Genomic DNA, 24809 nt, shown 5'->3' with positions numbered 1-24809 from the left:
CGCACGGCTTAACAGTGAAGTTCTTGTGTTATTACAACTGAAAGAGATTTTTAAATTTAACCAAGTCAGAATAGGTTTACTGCTTTCTAGTACCAAGTACGAATAATGCTGTTCCTGCACAATCTTTAAATGTCTTATGATTCTAACTTTCAATTAGCAGAACCCCTGACTGAGAACACGTGCCACATTTGACAAACAGATCAGTCATGCAAGTGTTACAGTTGCAATTGAAGCCATGTGTCAACGCTACTGTTAATGAGTCTTTCACTACTTTCTATCCTAGGGCTTTTTACTCTATTGGGCTGTATTTCATGATTTGTATAAAGGTTTTGGTTTGTGATAATTTACATATTGTAAATATGCTGAATGATTTTGGGGTGTTCAGCCTTTGTTTACTGAAAGTCTCTTGGAATTTGCCTTCTATTAATTTTGTTTAGCAGTAATTGGAACTGTGAACTGCAAAGATGGTAAAAAAGGGGAAGCATTGATTCAAAAGATTCTATATCCCCTAAGAAAATGACAGGGGCCCCTTTTTTTTTTTTTTTTTTTTTTTTTTTGAGACGGAGTCTCGCTCTGTCGCCCAGGCTGGAGTGCAGTGGCGCAATCTCGGCTCACTGCAAGCTCCGCCTCCCGGATTCACGCCATTCTCCTGCCTCAGCCTCTCCGTGTAGCTGGGACTACAGGCGCCCGCCACCACGCCCGGCTAATTTTTTGTATTTTTTAGTAGAGACGGGGTTTCACCGTGGTCTCAATCTCCTGACCTCGTGATCCGCCCGCCTCGGCCTCCCAAAGTGCTGGGATTACAAGCGTGAGCCACCGCGCCCGGCCCAGGGGCCCTTTTTGTATCTAATGTTGTAGTTAGTCATACACGTTGTGGATAGATTTCACTTTTTATGAAGTTCTGTTTCAGTTTTATATGGTATACAAGGTATGTAAAATTGTTAAGGCAGTGTTACGGCAGTGTGCAGCACCAAATACAGTATTTAGCAGTTCTAAATTGTTATTCTGAGTTGTTACTCTGCATATATGTTTATAAAGTAGTTCTGAATGTGTTAGAATGAAATTACCCCCTAATTTGTTAAACCGTAAATCCTGTCTAGTCACTGAAGTTTGTTTATAAATAGTCAAAAAAAAAAAAAAGTATTAAGAAAGAACTGTCCGAGAGGCTAAGGCACGAGAATCTCTTGAACCCGGGAGGTGGAGGTTGCAGTAAGCCAAGATATCTTGCCACTGCACTCCAGCCTGGGCAACAGAGCGAGATTCTGTCCCTCTCCATCCCTCCCCAACCCCCTAAAGAAAGAACTGTCAAGAGTGAAAACTTGCTGGTAAGTGAGAATGAATCACGTACTGGAGGATTGGGGCCTTATCATGCTAAGCACTTTTAACAAATTATTTATATTCTTTTATTTGTTGGTCATAATAGGCAGGCAGCACATAAGGAAAGAGGTCTCTAAGAGTAAATAATTTGTCCAATGCCAGGCAACCCATAGGTGTCAGGGGAGTTTTAGCTCAGGTCTGTTTATTCTTTCCACAACGCTTTGCTTATTTTTTTACTTGTATGTGTACGGTATGCCTCATTGAGTGTCAGTACTGAAAGGTGATTCAGAGAACTTTAGATTCCAGTCTTTCATTTTATATACCAAGGAACCAAAACTGAAACTTGCCAGAGTTAAATAATAGCAAACTAGGACCATAGTCTAATTATGTTCATAGCACTGTATTAAAACATTGCATCCTATTTACCTCTGAGAAACCCCTACAAAAGAGAGAGAGAAGATAATTTGTCTTTAGGAATTGGTCGTTATAGAGGAAGTGGGGATTTGCTTTTGGGAATTTTCTGCTGACGTGTGGCAGAAGGGTGTACTAACTACATCTGTGCTTTTATTGGGCAGAATAAGATAACCAACAGTTGAAGAATGAAATGGAAACACTGATTAAAGTAACTTTTTACAAAGGTTATGAATCTTGTACTATTTCTTTTCTTTCTTTCTTTCTTTTTTTTTTTTCTCTGAGACGGAGTGTCACCCTGTTGCCCAGGCTGAAGTGCAGTGGCATGATCTCAGCTCACTGCAACCTCCGCCTCCCAGGTTCAAGCAATTCTCCCGTCTCAGCCTCCCGAGTAGCTGGGATTACAGGCACACGCCACCACGCTCAGCTAATTTTTGTATTTTTAGTAGAGATGGGGTTTCACCATGTTGGCCAGGCTGGTCTTGAACTCCTGACCTCAAGTGATCCGCCTGCTTTGGCCTCTCAGAGTGCTGGGATTACAGGCGTTAGCCACTGTGCTGGCCTGAATCTTGTACTATTTCCTTTGCATACCAAGAATTAGCGCTTGATTACACAAGGGTGCTTATATATATCAGTTCTTCATTTTTCAACATAGTAAGTATTTGATTCTCTTTACTTCAGAGTTTCATCTGTGAACAGAACTGGTTTAAAATATATATATTTTTATGCACCACAGGTTTTTCTAGGGAGCAGGAGCTGGAAATAAAAAGCATGCACAAGAGGGTATTTTAGGAAATAGTAATAAAAGGTTTTCAGTAATTTCTTCAGTCTTTTGTGAACATGTGGGGTTTTAGGCTGAACTGTGGTTCTTTCTCTTCTTGATATTCTTCATCTTGTCTATCACCTGTTTGAGAATGATAAGCAAGGACTTGATTCCTTCGTTTAGGTCATAAACTGGGATAAATTCTGCATGACAGTCATACTGTACAAAAGTGTGAAAGTTGCTTATGAAGCAGTGAGGTCCCTTTTCATCAACCTGTTTTCATGCTGAGACAGGGCATAGAATTTGCATCTCCTTTCCCATCTTCTTGATCCAGTCCTTGGATAAGTTCTTTGTTTCCACTCTGGCTTTATCAAAGGGATACAGTGTACATGATCATCACTTCCACAGTTGTCAGAGTGCTGCTGGGCTTCGTGAAATGAGGGGTATTCTTTTCAGTGTTCACCATACACCATCCACTGTTTGATTTTCAGACTGTAGAGTCAGTGTAAAGTGATAGTGGCCATGGTGTTATTCTGTCGGTAGTCAGCCCACAGGAGAAAGTGCTGGTGCTCCTCTCCTGCGGCTCTTCCTCAAGGCGAGGGGTTCTCCTGTTACGTGTTTCCATTTGGGTGCCATGCTTTCACCCTCATAGTACTCCCACACTTTGTTTTCTTTTTGATTACAAGGTCCTTTTTGATTACAAGTCCCTGCTTCTGTAAGCAGGGACTCTATGTCACTATTATCCTCAGGGCTTAGTAAGTTGCACACGAAGGCGCTTAAGTATTTGAATGTAGGCATATATGGAGAGAGTAGGGGGCAATAGGGCTGCAGCCCCTAAGGGATTCTGAGGGTCATCACACATATCAGTGTGTTGAGTTTTGATTTCTTTGCTTATTCTACTTAGAAAAGCAGTATATGTTCATGTGAAAATCACTAAAATGTAATTTCCACTTCAAAGTAATTAACAAACTTGTGGTGTGTTGTTTTCCTTTTTTTTTTTTCTTTTTTTTCTTGACGGATTTTGCTCTTGTTGCCCAGGCTGGAGTGCAGTGGTGCAATCTTGGCTCACCACAACCTCTGCCTCTGGGGTTCAAGCGATTGTCCTGTCTCAGCCTCCCGAGTACCTGGGATTACAGGCATGCGTCACCACGCTTGGCTAATTTTTGTTGTGTTTTTAGTAGAGATGAGGTTTCTCCATGTTGGTCAGGCTGGTCTTGAACTCCCGACCTCAGGTGATCCACCCGCCTTGGCCTCCCAAAATGCTGGGATTACAGAAGTGAGCCACCTGGCTGCTTGTTTTTTTTTTTTTTTTTTGGAGACAGAGTCTCACTCTGTTGCCCAGGTTGGAGTACAGTGGCATGATCTCAGCTCACTGCAACCTCTGCCTCCTGGGTTCAAACAATTCTCACGTCTCAGCCTCCAAGTAGCTGGGATTACAGGTGTGTGCCACCACACCAAGCCAATTTTTTTCTTTTTAATAGAGACAGGGTTTTGCTATGTTGGCCAGGCTAATCTTTGAACTCCTGGCCTCAAGTGATCTGCTGATCTCAGCCTCCCAAAGTGCTGAGACGACAGGCATGAGCCACTGTGCCCTGCCTATTGTGTCTTTTAAGTGTTAGTGTGTCCGGAGTTGGTTCCTTCTGGTGGGTTTGTGGTCTTGCTGACTTCAAGAATGAAGCCGTGACCTTGGCGGTGAGTGTTACAGTTCTTAAAGATGGCACAGACCCAAAGAGTGAGCAGTAGCAAGGTTTATTGTGAAGAGCAAAAGAACAAAGCTTCCACAGTGGGGAAGGGGACCCGAGCAGGTTGCTGCTGCTGGCTGGAGTGGCCAGCTTTTATCCCCTTATTGGCACCTCCCATGTTCTGTTTCTTTCCTATCAGAGTGCCCTTTTTTCAGTTCTCCCTGCGATTGGCTACTTTTAGGATCCTGCTGATTGGTGCGTTTTACAGAGTGCTGATTGGTGCATTTTACAGAGTTCTGATTGGTGTATTTTACAGAGCGCTGGTTGATGCATTTTAGAATCTTCTTGCTAGCTACAGAGCACTGATTGGTGTGTTTTTACAGAGTGCTGATTGGTGCATTTTACAATCCTCTTGTAAGACAGAGAAGTTCTCCAAGTCCGCACTCAACCCAGGAAGTCCTGCTGGCTTCATCTCTCAACGCCCCCCCCACTCCCCCCTCCCCCTCCCCCCCCCAAACAGGACACCCCAGCTGTTGTTGGGAATTGGGTGATGACTGCTCTAGTTACTTCTTGCTGGATAGTGGCGAAGAAGGGGCCCTGCAGTTGTAGTGTCCTCTGGAGGTGAACTCTCTAGTCCAGTCAAAGGGCCAGTGGGTTGGTCCAGGGGTCCTCAGTAGAAGTTGTGAGTTGAACTCATTTGGGGTGTCATTTGTAAGACCATCTGTAGCTTGATGGCCTTGATCCTGGAGGAAACAAATTTGACAAGGAGGTTAAAAACACAGGGCCCAAAGGCGAGTAATAGCAAGATGGCTGTCACAGGACCTAGAAAGGGGTGAAGCCATGTCGCCCAACTTCAGAGGTTGGGATGAGTTTGAAAGGCATTGTCTGATTTCAGAAGCCTTTTCCTATAAACGCCCGGTGGCATCTCGTACTATCCCTGACTGGTTAGTATAAAAGCAACACTCTTCCCCTAAGAAGGTGCAGAGTCCTCCTTTCTCAGCAGTGAGGAGGTCTAGGCCTCGTGGTTTTGGAGAGTCACTGCTGCCAGTCTATTTGGGATTGTAGAGTAAGGATAGGTTTTGTTATTTCTTGCAAACTGTCTGAGAAATCCTTTGAGAGTGTGTGGTAGTAGGATAATGAAGTAGATAAAGTGGCTATTCTGGTTCCTGTAGCGGTGGCCATTCCTAACCCTATAAGTAGCGGTATTAGTTGTATGGCCCTGTGCTGATGGACTTGAGCTTTGAGGGGCACTGATAGGGTCTGATTTCCTGGGGCAATGTCAATGTTAGGACTTAGGAAGACTAAGGTGCAGGTGCCTGTCTAGTTGGTGGGAAGGCAGATATAGGTTGAAGTTCCACATAAGAAGAATATGGCTTGGCTGGGTGGGCAGAAGTGGTTGTGTATGTTAAAAAGGTGTGTGAATTTGTTGTTTTCATTTTCCCATGCTCCTAAACTACTTGCCAAGGTAGCTCTGGTGAGCAGCTGGAAAGGGGTGTTGGGAGCAAACTGAGTGGCTCTCTGTGTTCTATTTTCCCATTGGAGAAAAAACCGTTTTGTATCTACTAGGAAGCATTTAAGAAAGTAATTGAAAGAGGGGATGAGAAGGCATTCACTAGCAGTGGGGGCACTGCTGCAGGGGGTCCAGAGGTGAATGGTCATGCAGGGACTATGTTTGCCGTTACAAAACCTGGACTGTTTGTCAAGCAGGGAGGAAGTGATGATTTTTGGAGGTCCTGAGAAGCAGACAAGCCGTCTGAATGGAGCTGTTTGGGTGACTCAGAAGTTACTATGATTAGTTGGGGCTTGAAGTTGTAGGGTGTAATTACGCTGATGGGATAGTAGGTGCCCCAGGGGCAGGCCTGATAACAGGTTGCTCTGGATGCATAAAGGGGCTTGGAAAGTTAAGACGGTATTCGTAGTTACAGGGGTCTGTAAGCTGTGTATGGACTGTGTATGGGCTTTTCCTTGCTCTTGAATTATTTCATGAATTAGGACTTCAACCACTTCCTCAGCCTTCTCTGTTTTGCAGGGGAAGGCTTCTATCCAATTTATAAAGATATGAACACAGACCAACAAGTATTGAAATCCCCTTGACTTAGGCATATGGGTGAAGTCTAACTGCCAGTCCTCTCTGGGATAGTGCCCTATTCTTTGTTCCCCCAGAGAGGCCTTACGATGGACCAAGGGATTATTCCTTTGGCACACTTCACAGGCTTTGACTACTTGCTGGATGGTCTGGAGGAGATTTGGCCCTGTAAATAGGGATATGGCCATTTGATGAGTGTTCTCAATACCTATATGAAAAGTTTGGTGGAGGGTCTTAAGTATTTTCCACTGGCTGACTTTGGGTATGAGTACCTTTCTCTCTTCTGTTGTTAACCACCCCAAGGGGAGAAACATATGCCCCTGTGAAAGTCCCCATTCTGTTTCAGTCAGGGAATACTGGGGGTTAATCTCTTGGAGAGAGTCGTTCCATACCAAGGGTCCTTCCATAGGTATTCCTAATGGGAGGTTCCGCCTGGCAGCAATTTGGCCTCAGTGTCTGCCCGATGGTTTTCTTCTGCCTTTTCTCCTTCATCTTTTTGATGGCTTTGGCAGTGTAAGACTGCCACCTCCTTGGGTTTTTGCACTGTGTGCAGTAACTTCATGATTTCCTTGAGGTATTTAATGGGGGTTCTCCCAGAGGTTAAGAACTCCCTTTCTTTCCATATTGCTGCATGGGCATGTAGGATTAGATAAGCATACTTGCTATCTGTATACACATTTAGTCTTTTTTCCTTTCCCAGTTCTAAGGCTCGGGTAAGTGCCACTAGTTCTGCTAACTGGGTGCTGGTCCCTGGGGGAAGAGGCTTACTTTCAAGTACTTTTACATCACTAACTATGGCATAAGCTGCCCTTTGTATCCCATTCTCCACAAATGGACTTCCGTCGATATATAGGTTAAGATCAGGATTAGCTAAGGGAACTTCTAAGAGATCCTCTTGGGCGGCATAAGTCTGGGCCACAATTTGTTGGCAGTCATGCTCGATTGGTTCTCCATCCTCTGGGAGAAAAGTAGCAGGGTTGAGGACTGCACACGTACATATTTGAAGCCCCGGTCCGTTAAGGAGTAGCGCCTGGTGTCTAAGCAGGCGGTTGTCTGATAGCCATAAACTTCCTTTGGCACCTAGTATGCCATTTACATCCTGAGTAGTCCAGACAGTGAGATCCTTTCCTTGTATTATTTTGATAGCCTCTGATACTAAGATGGCCACCGCTGCAACTACCCGTAAACAGTGAGGCCAGTCTTTTACTACTACATCAATTTCCTTACTTAGGTATGCCACTGGTTATGGGCTTGTCGCATGAGTTTGAATTTGCTCCAAGAGGTATTCCCACTCTCTGTGGCATATGAAGAGAAGTTTTGTCCTGTGGGGAGGCTTAAGGCTGGAGCTTGTACTAGGGCCTGCTTTAAGGTTTTGAAGGCTGTTTTTGCCTCTGGTTCCCATTCTACTAGATACAGTATTTGCCCTCTGGGTCTCCTTGATTAGCGTATAGAGTGGCCTGGCCATCTTGCTGTAGCCGGGGATCCATAGTTGGCAAAAGCTGGTGATCCCAAGGAACCCCCGCAACTGTTTTAATGTCATAGGGCAAGGATAAGCCAGTATAGGTTGTATTTGTTCCTTGCTGAGGGCCCTGGTTCCTCTGGCTAAGATTAGGCGTAGATATTTGACTTGCAGGCAGAGATGGGCCTTCAATTTAGACGGGTTGTACCCTTGATTAGCTAGAAAGTTCAAGAGATCTAGAGTAGCCTGCTGGCATGAGGCTTCCAAACTGGTATCCAAAAGTAAATCATCCACATACTGAAGGACCAGAGTGCCTGGACTTGAGAAGTGGCCTAGATCTTGGGCCAGTGGCTGATCAAACAGATGAGGGCTATCCCTAAACCCTTGAGGCAAGACTGTCGATGTGGGATGTGTGGTCTGTGGGATCCTCAAAGGCAAAGAGAAACAGAGTGCAGGGGGATGCAGAAGCAGGCATCCTTGGGGTCCAGAGCAGTGAACCGTTCTGCTTCTGGTATTTGAGAGAGCAGGGTATAGGAGTTGGGTACAACTGGATATAGAGGAATTACTGCCTCATTGATGAGTCTAAGATCTTGCACCAGTCTCCACTGACTGTTCAGTTTCTGTACTCCTAGAATTGGGGTGTTGCAGGGACTGCTGCATTTTCTTACTAAGCCTTGAGCTTTTAAATGTCTAACAATATCCTTTAATCTTTTAAGAGCTTCAGGCCTTAAGGGATATTGCCTTTGATAAGGAAAAGTGGTGGGGTCTTTTAGCCTGATTTGGACTGGGTGGGCATTTTTTGTCCTTCCAGTGCCCAGACTTCAGGGTTGATTCCCTCCTCAACTAGGGGACGACAAATGGGTAACTTGTTCCTCATATTCATGCAAATAATAACTCCAGCTTTGGCTAATATCTCCCTCCCTAATGAGGGTGTGGGACTTTCAGGCATAACAAGAAAGGCATGTGAAAAGAGCAAAGTCTCCCAATTACAACTGAGGAGGTGGGAGAAATACCTGGTTACAGGCTGTCCCAGGGTTCCTTGGATGGTAACGGACCTTGAGGACGGCTGTCTGGGGCAGGAGATTAACACTGAGAAGGCCGCGCTGGTGACCAGGAGGAAGTCAATTTTCTGGCCCTCAATGGTTAAACTTACCCGGGGCTCAGTGAGGATGATGACATGAGCTGGTGCTTGCCCTGAGCACCCTCAGTCCTGTTGTTGGATCATCTGGTTGGGGGCCTCTGGCTCAGAGAACCTTTGTTTTCTAGGGCAGTGTGCCTTCCAGGGATTGCCTTGGCATAGTGGACACGGGTGAGGGGGCGGCTTGTTTCTCATTGGACAGTCTTTTTTTTAAAGTGTCCTTGCAAACCGCACTGATAACAAGCCCTACCGGGTTATTGCACTCCTCCATTTTCTGTCCTCTCTGAACCATCAAGGTTTGTTTGTCTAAGGGCCATGACTAAGGCTGCGGCCTTTCTCTTATCTTGCTTTTCCTCTCCTTTTCGTCCTGTTCCTCTTGGTCCCTATTATAGAACACTGAGGTTGCCAGGTTTAATAATGCCTCCAGATTTTGTTCAGGGCCCAGGGCTCGCTTTTAGAGCTTTCTCCTGATATCTGCAGCTGATTGCATAATAAACTTATCTTTGAGGATCAATTAACCCTCGAGGGAGTCGGGTGACAGGGGAGTATATTTTCTTAAGGCCTCCCATAGTCGCTCGAGGAAGGCAGTAAGATTTTCTTCCTTTCCCTGAGTTATGGTGGACATCATTGAATAATTCATGGGCTTTTTCCTAATTCTCCTTAGTCCTTCTAGAACACAGGTCAACAGATGTTTGTGACTCCAGTCCCCATGATCTGAGTCTGGGTCCCAGTGGGGATCCATACTGGGGATGGCTTGCTGACCGGTAGTGAATTTGTCCCTTTCTTTGGCTGTTATTCTGTCATTTACTTGACTAAGAGACCAGGTATCTCCAAACTCTTGGGCTGCAGCTAAAGCCACATTCTTCTCATTAAAGGCCAGGGTTTGATCTAACAATAGCAAGACATCTCTCTAAGTGAGGTTGAAGGTTTGCCCTAGACCCTGTAGGACATCTGTATACCTATCAGGATTATCTGAAAACTTCCCCAGGTCTACCTTGATCTGCTTTAAATCAGAGAGGGAGAAGGGACACGTATCCAGGTTGGGCCAAATTTCCCTTCCCCTACAGCTTGAAGGGGACATAACTGATAGCCTGGGGGTTTTTATGGTCCCTTGGAGATTTCTTGCTTGTTTCCTTCTGGGTGGGAGAGATTAGAGGAGGCTTATCATTAATAGGAAGGGGAGCTGTAGGGAAGCTAGGATATGGAGGTAAGCTGAGAGGTCCTCCTGTGGGATGTAGATTGCAAGCTTTGCATAGTTGTGAATTATCCTTCAATGAAAAGAAAGCTTGGATGTAAGATATTTCACTCCATTTGCCTTCCCTCTTACAGAAACGGTCAAGCTGCAGAATAGTATTGTAATTTATACTTCCCTCAGTTGGCCATTTTTCCCCATCAGAGAGAGAATATTGGGGCCAGGCCGTAGTGCAGAAAAAATAAGCTGCTTCTTTTTCAGGGTTTTTGGGTCAAATTGGTCCCAATGGCTTAGGATACATTTCAAGGGTGAGCCTGTTGATGCCCGAGCGTTTCCCATCAGAAAGGGAAAACCGACTGTGGTTTTTTCCCTCTGCCAAAGAACCTGCAGCGGTCCCTGGACCCTGCTGTTCGGAATAGTTGGGCTCACCGAAGCAGCAGTGGAAACAATAGTTTTCCTCCTAGACCACAAAGAGGACCAAGGAATGTCAGATTTAGTGGCCCTTACTGACGCATTCTCGAAAACCTGTACCTTTGCCTTTCCTCTTAGCCCACAAAGAGAACCAAGAAAAATCGGATTTAGTGGGCCTGATTGACGCATTTTCAAAAACCTGTTAGAGTCCTAAGCATTTTCTCCTGTTGGTATTAGGACCTTATTCTTGTCCGATAAAGATGATGTGCCTCAAAATGGAGTGGAGGGCCATACCCTGAGGGAGGGAAGGGATCTCCAGGGTTGGAAGAGTGATGCCTTTTGTCCTCACTTCTTATCATACGAATAGGAAGGATATAATTTCTGAGGCTCCCCATATCCTAGCTTCGGGAGTAGCCTTTGTTAGGCCTGCTAGTCTGAGGAGGGATCCTAAAATTCCAGATAGTCCCCCCTCTGTGATGGGGCTTTGGGCAAAATTATGTCTGATTGGTGATCCCGGGTGCCTAAAGAAGGGAACAGAGTCCTGAAATTTATTTATTTATTTATTATAAGTAATGAACTAATATTTATACCTTATTTATTTTTTAAAATTATACTTTAAGTTCTAGGGTACATGTGCACAATGTGCAGGTTTGTTACATATGTATACATGTGCCATGTTGGTGTGCTGCACCCATTAACTAGTCATTTACATTAGGTATATCTCCTAACGCTATCCCTCCCCCCTCCTCCCACCCCACCACAGGCCCCAGTGTGTGATGTTCCCCACCCTGTGTCCAAGTGTTCTCATTGTTCAATTCCCACCTGTGAGTGAGAACATGCGGTGTTTGGTTTTTTGTCCTTACGATAGTTTGCTGAGAATGATGGTTTCCAGCTTCATCCATGTCCGTACAAAGGACATGAACTCATCCTTTTTTATGGCTGCATAGTATTCCATGGTGTATATGTGCCACATTTTCTTAATCCAGTCTATCATTGATGGACATTTGGTTGGTTCCAAGTCTTTGTTATTGTGAATAGTGCCGCAATAAACATACGCATGCATGTGTTTTTATAGCAGCATGATTTATAATCCTTTGGGTATATACCCAGTAATGGGATGGCTGGGTCAAATGGTCTTTCTAGTTCTAGATCCTTGAGGAATTGCCACACTGTCTTCCACAATGGTTCAGCTAGTTTACATTCCCACCAACAGTGTAAAAGTGTTCCTATTTCTCCATATCCTCTCCAGCACCTGTTGTTTCATGACTTTTTAATGATCACCATTCTAACTGGTGTGAGAAGGTATGTCATTGTGGTTTTGATTTGCACTTCTCTGATGGCCAGTGATGATGAGCATTTTTTCATGTGTCTGTTGGCTGCATAAGTGTCTTCTTTTGAGAAGTGTCTATTCATATCCTTTGCCCACTTTTTGATGGCGTTTATTTTTTTCTTGTAAATTTGTGTAAGTTCTCTGTAGATTCTAGATATTAGCCCTTTGTCAGATGGGTAGATCGTAAAAATTTTCTCCCATTCTGTAGGTTGCCTGTTCACTCTGATGGTAGTTTCTTTTGCTATGCAGAAGCTCTTTAGTTTAATTAGATCCCATTTGTCAATTTTGGCTTTTGTTGCCATTGCTTTTGGTGTTTTAGTCATGAAGTCCTTGCCCATGCCTATGTCCTGAATGATATTGCCTAGGTTTTCTTCTAGGGTTTTTCTGGTTTTAGGTCTAACATTTAAGTCTTTAATCCATCTTGAATTAGTTTTATATAAGGTGTAAGGAAGGGATCCAGTTTCAGCTTTCTACATATGGCTAGCCAGTTTTCCCAGCACCATTTGTTAAATAGGGACTCCTTTCCCCATTTCTTATTTTTGTCAGGTTTGTCAAAGATCAGATGGTTGTAGATGTGTGGTACTATTTCTGAGGGCTCTGTTCTGTTCCATTGGTCTATATCTGTGTTTCGGTACCAGTACCATGCTGTCTTGGTTACTATGGCCTTGTAGTATAGTTTGAAGTTAGGTAGCGTGATGCCTCCAGCCTTGTTCTTTTGGCTTAGGATTGTCTTGGCAATGCTGGCTCTTTTTTGGTTCCATATGAACTTTAAAGTTGTTTTTTCCAATTCTGTGAAGAAAGTCATTGGTAGCTTGATGGGGATGGCATTGAATCTGTAAATTACCTTGGGCGGGATGGCCATTTTCACGATTTTGATTCTCCCTATCCATGAGCATGGAATGTTCTTCCATTTGTTTGTGTCCTCTTTTATTTCATTGAGCAATGGTTTGTAGTTCTCTTTGAAGAGGTCCTTCACATCCCTTGTAAGTTGGATTCCTAGGTATTTTATTCTCTTTGAAGCAATTGTGAATGGGAGTTCACTCATGATTTGGCTCTCTGTTTGTCTGTTATTGGTGTATAAGAATGCTTGTGATTTTTGCACATTGGTTTTGTATCCTGAGACTTTGCTGAAGTTGCTTATCAGCTTAAGGAGATTTTGGGCTGAGATGATGGGGTTTTCTAAATATACAATCATGTCATCTGCAAACAGGGACATTTTGACTTCCTCTTTTCCTAATTGAATACCCTTTATTTCTTTTTCCTGCGTGATTGCCCTGGCCAGAACTTCCAACACTATGTTGAATAGGAGTGGTGGGAGAGGGCATCCCTGTCTTGTGCCAGTTTTCAAAGAGAATGCTTCCAGTTTTTGCCCATTCAGTATGATACTGGCTGTGGGTTTATCATAAATAGCTCTTATTATTTTGAGATACATCCCATCAATACCTAACTTATTGAGAGTTTTTAGCATGAAGAGCTGTGGAAGTTTGTCAAAGGCCTTTTCTGCATCTATTGAGATAATCATGTGGTTTTTGTCTTTGGTTCTGTTTATATGCTGGATTATGTTTATTGATTTGTGTATGTTGAACCAGCCTTGCATCCCAGGGATGAAGCCAACTTGATCGTGGTGGAAAAGCTTTTTGATGTGCTGCTGGATTCAGTTTGCCAGTATTTTATTGAGGATTTTTGTATCGATGGTCATCAGGGATATTGGTCTGAAATTCTCTTTTTTGGTTGGGTCTCTGCCAGGCTTTGGTATCACGATGATGTTGGCCTCATAAAATGAGTTAGGGAGGATTCCCTCTTTTTCTATTGATTGGAATAGTTTCAGAAGGAATGGTAACAGCTCCCCTCTGTACCTCTGGTAGAATTTGGCTGTGAATCCATCTGGTCCTGGACTATTTTTGATTGGTAGGCTATTAATTATTACCTCAATTTCAGAGCCTGTTATTGGTCTATTCAGGGATTCAGCTTCTTCCTGGTTTAGTCTTGGGAGGGTGTATGTGTCCACGAATTTATCCATTTCTTCTAGATTTTTTAGTTTATTTGCGTAGAGGTGTTTATAGTATTCTCTGATGGTAGTTTGTATTTCTGTGGGGTTGATGGTGATATCCCCTTTACCATTTTTTTATTGTGTCCATTTGATTCTTCTCTCTTTTGTTCTTTATTAGTCTTGCTAGCAGTCTATCAATTTTGCTGATCTTTTCAAAAAACTAGCTCCTGGATTCTTTTATTTTTTTGAAGGGGTTTTTGTGTCTCTATCTCCTTCAGTTCTGCTCTAACCTTAGTTATTTCTTGCCTTCTGCTAGCTTTTGAATGTGTTTGCTCTTGCTTCTCTAGTTCTTTTAATTGTGATGTTAGGGTGTCAATTTTAGATCTTTCCTTCTTTCTCTTATGGGCATTTAGTGCTATAAATTTCCCTCTACACACTGCTTTAAATATTCCCAGAGATTCTGGTATGTTGTGTCTTTGTTCTCATTGGTTTCAAAGAACATCTTTATTTCTGCCTTCATTTCGTTATGTACCCAGTAGTCATTCAGGAGCAGATTATTCAATTTCCATGTAATTGAGCGGTTTTGAGTGAGTTTCTTAATCCTGAGTTCTAGTTTGATTGCCCTGTGGTCGGAGAGACAGTTTGTTATAATTTCTGTTCTTTTACATTTGCTGAGGAGTGCTTTACTTCCAACTATGTGGTCAGTTTTGGAATAAGTGTGATGTGGTGCTGAGAAGAATGTATATTCTGTTGATTTGGGGTGGAGAGTTCTGTAGATGTCTATTAGGTCTGCTTGGTGCAGAGCTGAGTTCAAGTCCTGGATATGCTTGTTAACTTTCTGTGTCGTTGATCTGTCTAATGTTGACAGTGGGCTGTTAAAGTCTCCCATTATTATTGTGTGGGATTCAAAGTCTCTTTGTAGGTCTCTAAGGACCTGCTTTATGAATCTGGGTGCTCCTGTATTGTGTGCATATATATTTAGGATAGTTAGCTCTTCTTGTTGAATTGATCCCTTTACCATTGTATAATGGCCTTCTTTGTCTCTTTTGATCTTTGTTGGTTTAAAGTCTGTTTTATCAGAGACTAGGATTGCAAGCCTTCTTCTCTCAACTCGTCAAAGTCATTGTCCATCCAGCTTTGTTCCTTTGCTGGTGAGGAGCTGCGTTCCTTTGGAGGAGAAGAGGCACTCTGAATTTTAGAATTTTCAGTTTTTCTGCTCTGGTTTCTTTCCATCTTTGTGGTTTTGTCTACCTTTGGTCTTTGATGATCGTGATGTACAGATGGGGTTTTGGTGTAGGTGTCCTTTCTGTTTGTTAATTTGCCTTCTAACAGTCAGGACCCTCAGCTGCAGGTCTGTTGGAGTTTGCTGGAGGTCCATTCCAGACCCTGTTTGCCTGGGTATCACCAGTGGAAGCTGCAGTACAGCAAATATTGCAGAACAGCAAAAGTTGCTGCCTGATCCTTCCACTGGAAGCTTCGTCTCAGAGGGGCACCCGGCTGTATGAGGTGTCAGTCGGCCCCTACTGGGAGATGCCTCCCAGTTAGGCTACTCGGGTGTCAGGGACCCACTGGAGGAGGCAGTCTGTCTGATCTCAAACGCTGTGCTGGGAGAACCACTACTCTCTTCAAAGCTGTCAGACAGGGATGTTTATGTCTGCAGAAGTTTCTGTTGCCCTTTGTTCAGTTATACCCTGCCCCTAGAGGTGGAATCTATAGAGACAGGCTGGCCTCCTCGAGCTGCGGTGGGCTCCACCCAGTTTGAGCTTCCCGCCACTTTGTTTACCTACTCAAGCCTCAGCAATGGCAGACACGCCTCCCCCAGCCTCACTGCCACCTTGCAGTTCGATCTCAGACTGCTGTGTTAGCAGTGAGTGAGGTTCTGTGGGCGTGGGACCCTCTGAGCCAGGCGCGGGATATAATCTCCTTGCGTGCCATTTGCTAAGACCGTTGGAAAAGTGCAGCATTAGGATGGGAGTGTTCCAATTTTCCAGGTACCGTCTGTCACGGCTTCCCTTGGCTAGTAAAGGTAATTCCCTGACCTTGCACTTCCCGGGTGAGGCGATGCCCCTGCAGCTTCGGCTCACACTCTGTGGGCTGCACCCACTGTCCAACAAGCCCCAGTTAGATGAACCCAGTACCTCAGTTGGGGATGCAGAAATCACTGGTCTTCTGTGTCACTCATGCTGGGAGCTGTAGACTGGAGCTGTTCCTATTCGGCCATCTTGGAACCTCCCCCAGAAATTTATACTAGAAATCAGTCTTATAAGAGAAACTAGAAGAGCACCAGGGACAGGGAGTGGTTTTTAGAAATGGGACTAGCCTTGGAGAAGAGAGGCGGGAGGAAGTTTGTCTGACAGGCGTTAGGATGCAGGAGGCAATGTCAGGATAGATGGGTGAGTCTCGCTTGGGCAACGTAACTTTGAGAGTTCCGCTCACTGCTGCAGGGCCAACCAACTTTTTGTCGGGACCCCAGAGCTGAATGTCTTTCCTCTCTGTCAACCCTTGGCTCAGCCCAGAAGTATAGGAAAAGCGGAGATGGTTCCAGGCAAACCAACGCTCCCAATTCCGAAGAGTCTGGGGTTGTTAGAGAGCCCTTTCCCGGAAAGCCTGACACCCGCGTCTTTAGTCTGGCGGCCACACTAGTCACTTTTAACTGGCTGACAGGTGCTTGATGTTTAGCCCCCGAATTCTAAGGAAAAATAGGACAGAATAGCAAGCAAAAGGGGTCTGATGGTACTCACCGCATGGCAGTATCCTGAACGAGCCCCCAAGATGTGTCCAGAGTTGGTTCCTTCCAGTGGGTTTGTGGTCTCGCTGACTTCAAGAATGAAGCTGCAGACCTTCGCGGTGAGTGTTACAGCTCTTACAGATGGCATGGATCCAAAGAGTGAGTGGTAGCAAGGTTTACTGTGAAGAGCAAAAGAACAAAGCTTCCACAGTGTGGAAGGGGACCCAAGCGGGTTGCCACTGCTGACTGGGGTGGCCAGCTTTTATTCCCTTATTGGCCCCTCCCATGTTCCATTTCTGTCCTATCAGAGTGCCCTTTTTTCAATCTTCCCTGTGATTGGCCACTTTTAGGATCCTGCTGATTGGTGCATTTTACAGAGCACTGATTGTTGCATTTTACAAAACGCTGATTGGTGCATTTTACAGAGTGCTGATTGGTGCATTTTAGAATCCTCTTGCTAGCTACAGAGCACTGATTGGTGCGTTTTTACAGAGCACTGATGGTTGCATTTTACAATCCTCTTGTAAGACAGAAAAGTTCTCCAAGTCCGCACTCGACCCAGGAAGTCCAGCTGGCTTCACCTCTCATTAGTACCTATAACTGCTTCATTTTTTCAACTGCATAGTAGTCCACTGTATTGACATAACATTGTTTTTTGACCATTTGCCTATTCGCAGGAATTGATACTGTTTGCACTACTTTCTGCTGTTAAAAATGATGCTGTGATAAACATCTTTGCATGTGTATTTTTGTGAAGTTTGGAAACGTGGATTTTTATAGGATAAATTGCTAGAAGCGGAATTGTTGGTTCAAATGGTAATATTTCAATAGGCATTGCTAAATTTTACTCCCCAAAAATTGTTTAAATATATAATCAACAGTATTAATACTTAATTTTGGAAAACTACCCATGGACTCTTAAGAAGTCATTATTCAGACATTAATTAATGGTAGGAATATATGAGCATTGTAATTGAGGGGGAAGGTAGGATTTCAATATAGAGAAATGTAGGCTGGATGATAATACCAGTGTATGGGTTTGTTACTTACTGAATGACTATGGCTAAGAAGGCTCTTGTTACCTTGTAGTAAACTAGGTATATGATACATAGTTGTCTAGAAGGTTCAGTCCAAGACCACAGAATAAGGCCTAGATAGTATGCCAAGCAAGTTTGCACATAATAATGGGCTTGGAGGGTTGGCTTTTTATGGAATGTAATAGAGTATAGCAACATAGGAGAGAACATTGGTCCTGGAGTTTGAATCCCAGCTCTACCACTTGATAGCTTTGTAATCTTAGGCAAGTTATTAATCTCATTGTTTTTGTGTGGGTTTTTTTTTGTTTTTTTTTATGGAGTCTCTGTCACCCAGGCTAGAGTGCAGTGGCGTGATCTCAGCTCACTGCAACCTCCACCTCCCAGGTTCAAGCCATTCTCCTGCCTCAGCCTCCCGTGTAGCTGGGACAACAGGTGTGTGCCACCACACCTGGCTAATTTTTTATTTTTAGTAGAGATGGGGCTTCACAATGTTGGCCGGGCTGGTCTCGAACTCCCGACCTCAGGTGATCCGCCCGCCTTGGCCTCCCAAAGTGCTGGCATTACAGGCATGAGCCACCGCACCCGGCCTAATCTCATTCTTCTTTTTTTCTTTTTTGTTTTCTGAGATAGAGTTTTGCTCTTGTTGCCCAGGTTGGAGTGCAATGGCATGATTTCACCTCACCACAAACCCCCACCCCCAACTGACCCCACCCGGGTTCAAGCGATTCTCCTGCCTCAGCCTCCCAAGTAGCTGGGATTACAGGCATGTACCACCATGCCTGGTTAATTTTATATTTTTAGTAGAGATGGGGTTTCTCCATGTTGGTCAGGCTGGTCTCAAACTCCCGATCTTAGGTGATCCACCTGCCTCGGCCTCCCAAAGTGCTGGGATTACAGGCGTGAGCCACCACGCCTGGCCTAATCTCATTCTTAATGTCAGCTGTATTGTCTCTAAAATATGGTTAATACCTTCTTAAAAATATCATAAGGGTTAAATAGAATAAGTATACAGAATCTGCATATCACAGAACTCTGGGGAACACCATTTATGTGGAATACAATGTTGCACAGCAGAAGTGTCACAAATATTTAAGGTACTTATGCAGCATTTGTCAATAGGTACTCCGTGGTTGCTATTTAGCTAACATGTATGAGGACCCTCCAAATTCTCAGCTGTCTGAAAGTATGGGTCTTTAAGTTATCTGAGTGCCTACCTGTCCCTATTTTTTAAATTAAAAAGATGATGCTTATTGTAGAAAATTTAGAAAACAGAAAAATTACACAAAAATGTTACCCTCCCCCCAAAGTTTTGAGTGTATTTAAAAAATCTTTAAAAAAAAAAATTGAGACAGGGTTGGGCATGGTGACTCACATCTTGTAATCCCAGCACTTTGGGAGGCCGAGGCAGGCAGATCAGTTGTGGTCATGAGTTAGAGACCAGCCTTGCCAACATAGCAAAATCCTGTCTCTACTGAAAGTACAAAAACTAGCCAGGTGTTGTGGCGCATACCTCTAATCCCAGGTACTTGGGAGGCTGAGGCACGAGAATCACTTGAGTCCAGATGTATGCAGTGAGCCGGGATTGTGCCACTGCATTCCAGCCTGGGCAACAGAACAAGACTCTGTCTCAAAAAAATAAAAAAATTGAGACAGGGTCTTGCTGTGTCACCCAGGCTGGAGTGCATTAGTACAATCAGGGCTCACTTCAGACTGATCTCCCTAGCGTAAGCAATTCTCCTACGTCACCCTACTGAGTAACTGGGACTACAGGTGTGCCTCACTATGCCCAGCTAATTTTTTTTGGTACATTTGGGATCTCACTGTTTCCCAGGCTGGCCTTGAACTCCTGGGCTCAAGAGATCTTCCTGCCTTGGCCTCCCAAAGTGCTGGGATTACAGGCGTGAGCCACTGCACCTGGCCCCTAATCTCCTTTTTAAATGTCATCTGTATTGGCCAGGCGTGGTGGCTCATGCTTGTAATCCCAGCACTTTGGGAGGCCGAGGCAGGCGGATCACGAGGTCAGGAGATCGAGACCACGGTGAAACCCCGTCTCTACTAAAAATACAAAAAAAAATTAGCCGGGCGTGGTGGCGGGCACCTGTAGTCCCAGCTACTCAGAGAGGTTGAGGCAGGAGAATGGCATGAACCCAGGAGGCGGAGCTTGCAGTGAGCCGAGATCGTGCCACTGCACTCCAGCCTGGGTGACAGAGCGAGACTCTGTCTCAAAAAAAAAAAAATAAATAAAATAAATAAAAATAAAATGTCATCTTTATTGAGGTAAAATTTTTGTTATTAAAAAGGGGGAACCTAGGCTGGGCGCAGTGGCTCACACCTGTAATCCCAGCACTTGGGGAGGCCGAGGCGGGTGGATCATGACGTCAGGAGATCAAGACCATTGTGGCCAACATGGTGAAACACTGTCTCTACTAAAAATACAAAAATTAGCTGGGCGTGGTGGCATGTGCCTATAATCCCAGATACTCTGGAGGCTGAGGCAGGAGGATCACTTGAACCAGGGAGCTGGAGGTTACAGTGAGCTGAGATTGCGCCACTGCACTCCAACCTGGTGACAGAATGAGACTCCGTATCAAAAAAAAAAAAAAAAAAAAAAAAGACAAAAGAAGAACCTGGCTGGGCGCGGTGGCTCATGCCTGTAATCCCACCACTTTGGGAGGCCAAGGCAGGTGGATTACTTGAGGCCAGGAGTTCGAGACCAGCCAGGCCAACATGGCAAAACCCGGTCTCTACTAAAAATACACAAAAATTAGCCAGGGTATTGTGGTGCATGCCTGTAGTCTGAGCTACTTGGGAGGCTGAGGCATGAGAATCGCTTGAACCCGGGAGCAGAGGTTGCAGTGATCCAAGATTGCACCACTGCACTCCAGCCTGGGCGACGGAGCAAAACTCTCTCTCTCTCTCTCTCTCTCTCTCTCTCTCAAAAAAAGAAAAGGAGCCCATTTACGGTGAATTGAGTGCTGAAACATTTAATAAAGGTGTAGCACCAATGAAATTAAGATATAGAGCATTTCATTCCCAAAAATTTTTTGTCTCTTTGGAAAAAAAAATGTTATGCACACCTTCTCTATTTTTCACATAATTGGGATTCTGTGATACCACTTTTATATCCTGATTTTCACTTATCATTATATCATTATATGGTGACAGTTTTCTATATTATGAACTCAACACTTTAATTTTTTTTTTTTTTGGAGACAAAGTCTCATTCTTTCTTTCGCCTAGGCTGGAGTGCAGTGGCATGACCTCAGTTCATTACAACCTCCACCTTCTGGGTTCAAGCAATTCTCCTGCCCCAGCCTCCTGAGTAGCTGGGATTACAGGCGCCTGCCACCATGCCTGGCTAATTTTTGTATTTTTGATAGAGATAGGGTTTCACCATGTTGGCCAGTCTGGTCTGAAACCCCTGGCCTTATGTGATCCGCCTGCCTTGGTCTCCCAAAGTGCTGGAATTACAGGCATGAGCCACTGCAGCTGTCCAGTTTTTTTTTGTTGTTGTTTGTTTGTTTTTGAAACAGGGTCTCACCCTGTCCCCCAGGCTGGAGTGGAGTGGCTCAAACATGGCTCACTGCAGCCTCAAACTCCTGAGCTCAAGTGTTCCTTGCCTCAGCCTCCCAAGTAGCTGGGACCACAGGCAGGCACCACCAGGCTTGGCTAATTATAAAAATTTTGGGGCCGGGCGCGGTGGCTCACGCCTCTAATCCCAGCACTTTGGGAGGCCGAGGCAGGCGGATCACGAGGTCAGGAGATCAAGACTGTCCTGGCTAACACGGTGAAACCCCGTCTCTACTAAAAATACAAAAAATTAGCCGGGCATGGTAGCGGGTGCCTGTAGTCCCAGCTACTCGAGAGGCTGAGGCAGGAGAATAGTGTGAACCTGGGAGGCGGAGCTTGCAGTGAGCCGAGATTGCGCCACGGCACTCCAGCCTGGGTGACAGAGCGAGACTCCATCTCAAAAAAAAAAAAAAAAAAAAAAATTTTTTTTTTTGTAGAGATAGGGTTTCACCATTTTGCCCAGGCTGGTTTTGAACTCTTGAGCTGAAGCGATCCACCCACCTCAGCCTCCCAAAGTGCTGAGATTACTAATGTGATCAATGCTAACTGTATCCTGGATTCTACGCTAAGTGCCATAGATGCAATAGTAAATAGGGTAGATATTCTGTGGGTTTAGTTTTTGTCTAACAAACTTATTTTTGTAAAATAATACATACATATAAAAAAGCCAACAAATATGGAAAATAAAAAGAAGAAAGTAAAAATCACCTGAAATCTAACAACCTACCCTTAAAAATATGAAATTTAATAGAAATAAATAGAAGCTCAATTTTGGCAAATCAGCTGTGTAAATGGAGGATGGGGAGATATACCATAACTAATAGCACAACCTGGGATATAAACTTCTTGATTGCTTTAATTTTTTCTTTTATTTATTCAATTCAGGAAATGAGGGAAATTTAAGTGACTTTAAGCTCTTTGTAAGGAAAACTGTGACGTGAAAAGTGGAAGAAATTTGGCCTCTAGTGCCTGAGGAAGGAAACAACTTAGCATCTAAGTGTTTCCAGTCCTATGGAAGTGAGAGTGGGCTTATTTTGTGTGGTTGCAGAAGGTACCCTCGCATCTCTGGATGTTAATGGGAGGCACGTTTGGTTCCATATTAAGGAAGGACTTATATTCCTGATCTGCTTGTGAAAGAGTGACACAAACAAATCTCTGTTTTCCTAACCCTGGACTATTTGAAAAGAGGCTTAAGGTGACTAGTGAGGCATTTTGTAGATGTATTAAATTGTAATAGATAAATTCTAGCATCTTTAAGGCTCTTAGATTTGTAAGGATCTGCTATTTTTTCAGGGGCAGTATTTACAAATGCTGTGAATGTGGAGAAATCAGAGAACCTCCATTCAGATCAGCTTGCCACCAAGAAATTGGCATTTTGGGATGTTGGGATGTAGCAGTTCGCTGGGCTGAAGGGTAGAGTATGTAAATCGTGTACCAAGTAGAGAGTGTGGACACTGGACCACGATACACTTTAATATCTTAATATTTATAGAGGAAAGGTGCTATGTAACATAATATATGATTACATTCTATCAATATACTTGTAGAATAAACAGGCCATTCTTTTATGATTGGAAAAAGTGAGTCTCAGATATTTATCAGGATTGGATTCAAAGAAACTTGGTCACTGGTCTTCAGAGAAGAGACTAACATTCAGTTTCCCTTTGTTTTTAAATGCTTTCTGTTATATTATTGCTTCTCATTGGAATTGGGCCTTTGAGATAAATAATTGGTTAAGGTTGCAAAAGGAGTGTTTTGCGTCTTGAAAACACTTTGGTCTGAAGATGAGCTGGTTATTTTATTCTCAGCATTGCCTGTCTACAGCTATTCTAATATTGCCTCCTACTGATGTTTTGAGTACTTAGTTGAAGAAAAGTTTAAATTGTGGACCTCTTGGCGTTAATAGCTACCTGCTCAAAAATTCAAAAATCCCCTCACATATATTATCTCATTTGGTTCCTTTAACAATCCAATGAGGTAGGTCTGAGGTTTACCCATCCATGAACATGGTTATCTCCATTTATTTAGATCTTCTGTAATTACTTTCAACATACATTTTTCAACGTGTTTTTTACATGTTGAAAGTAATTAAAGTATGAAGACATTTCGTAGTTTTCATAGTGTTAGTTTTGTACTTTGTTAAATTTATTCTTAAAGTTTATTATTCTTTTTGGTGCTATTGTGAATAGAATCATTTTCTTAATTTCATTTATGGTTATTCATTGCAAGTGTATAAAATACAGTTGATTATTGAATATTGATCTTCTATCCTGCTACCATGCTAAATTGATTAATTCTAACAGTTTTTTAGAGGGTTCATTAGGATTTTCTATATATAGTAGTTCCTCTTCCCTTATCTAATGGTTTCATTTACCCATGGTCAACTGCCTCCAAAAATATTAAGTGGAAAATTCCAGAAATAAACAATTTGTTTTAAATTGTGTGCCATTCTGAGTATCGTGATGAAATCTCCCTCCATTCCGCTGCTTCCTGCCTGAAATGTGAATCATCCCTTTGTCCAGTGTATTGAGACTCTGTACACTTACCTGCCTATTAGTTACTTAGTAGCCCTCTTGACTGTTATAGTACACAGTATTACAGTGTTTGTGTTCAGGTAACCCTATTTTAATTAATAAGGGCCCCAAAGCTTACAAGAGTGGTGATGCTGGTGGCATATTTTTTTATTCTATTCTATTTTTATTTTTATTATTAGTTATTTTATTTATTTATATTTATTTTATTATTAGTTATTGTTGCCAATATGTTACTGTGCGTAATTTATAAATTTTATAATAGGTATGTATGTATAGAAAAAACATAATATGTGGGGTTCAGCACTGTCTGAGGTTTTAGGCATCCACTGAGATTGTGGAACCTTATGAGATCATGCCATCTGTAAATAATTTTACTCATTCCCTTCTGATTTGGATGCCTTTTATTTCATTTTCTTGCCCAGTTCCCCTTGGTGGAACTCTGAATATAATGTTGAACAAAAGTAGTGATTGTAGGCATCCTTGTCTTATCCTTCGTCTTAGATATCCTTGTCTTATTCCTGATCTGAGGGAGAAATTCAGACTTTCACCAAAAGTATGATGTTATCCGTGGGTCTTCTGTAAATCCATTTATCAGGTTGAGAAAATTTCTGTTTCTCTTTTTTTGGGTCTTTTTATCTGAAAGAAAGGCATGTTGAATTTTGTCAAATGCTTGTTCCGCATCTGTTGAGATGATCATGTGGTTTTTGTCTTTCATTCTATCGATAGGGCGTTTTATAGTAGTTAATGTTTGGATACTAAACCACCCTTGCATTCTTGAGATAACTATCACTTGGTCATGGTATATAATGCATATAAAACATTGCTGGATTCAGTTTGCTAGTACTTGGTCAAGAATTTTTGTGTCTGTATCCATAAGGGATATTGGCCTGTGGTTTTCTTCTGATGTCCTTGTCTATTTTTGGTATCGTTAATACTGACCTTATAGAATGAGTTGAGACATGTTCCCTGCTTTTTTATTTTTTGGAATACTTTGTGAAGGATTAACATTAAATTTTCTTTTAAATGTTTGGTATAATTGACCAGTAAAGTCATCTGGACCTGGGCTTTTCTTACAGATCCTCTTTGGATTCAATATCTTCATTTCTTAAAGGCCAATTCAGGTTGTCTATTTTTTCTTGAGTCAATTTCAGTAGTTTATGT

General features: G+C 43.2%; 1 protein-coding gene across 1 annotated transcript in view; it reads left to right on the top strand.

Moving 5' to 3' along the window:
* TAF4B (TATA-box binding protein associated factor 4b) overlaps window positions 1-24809 on the top strand; it is a 167913-nt gene that overhangs the window by 1369 nt on the left and 141735 nt on the right. The window lies entirely within an intron of this gene.

Source organism: Nomascus leucogenys, chromosome 4, assembly GCF_006542625.1.
Source record: "Nomascus leucogenys isolate Asia chromosome 4, Asia_NLE_v1, whole genome shotgun sequence".
Lineage (NCBI taxonomy): Eukaryota > Metazoa > Chordata > Mammalia > Primates > Hylobatidae > Nomascus > Nomascus leucogenys.
The sequence above is the reverse complement of the archived record's forward strand: the minus strand, read 5'-3'. Positions and strand labels throughout refer to the sequence as shown.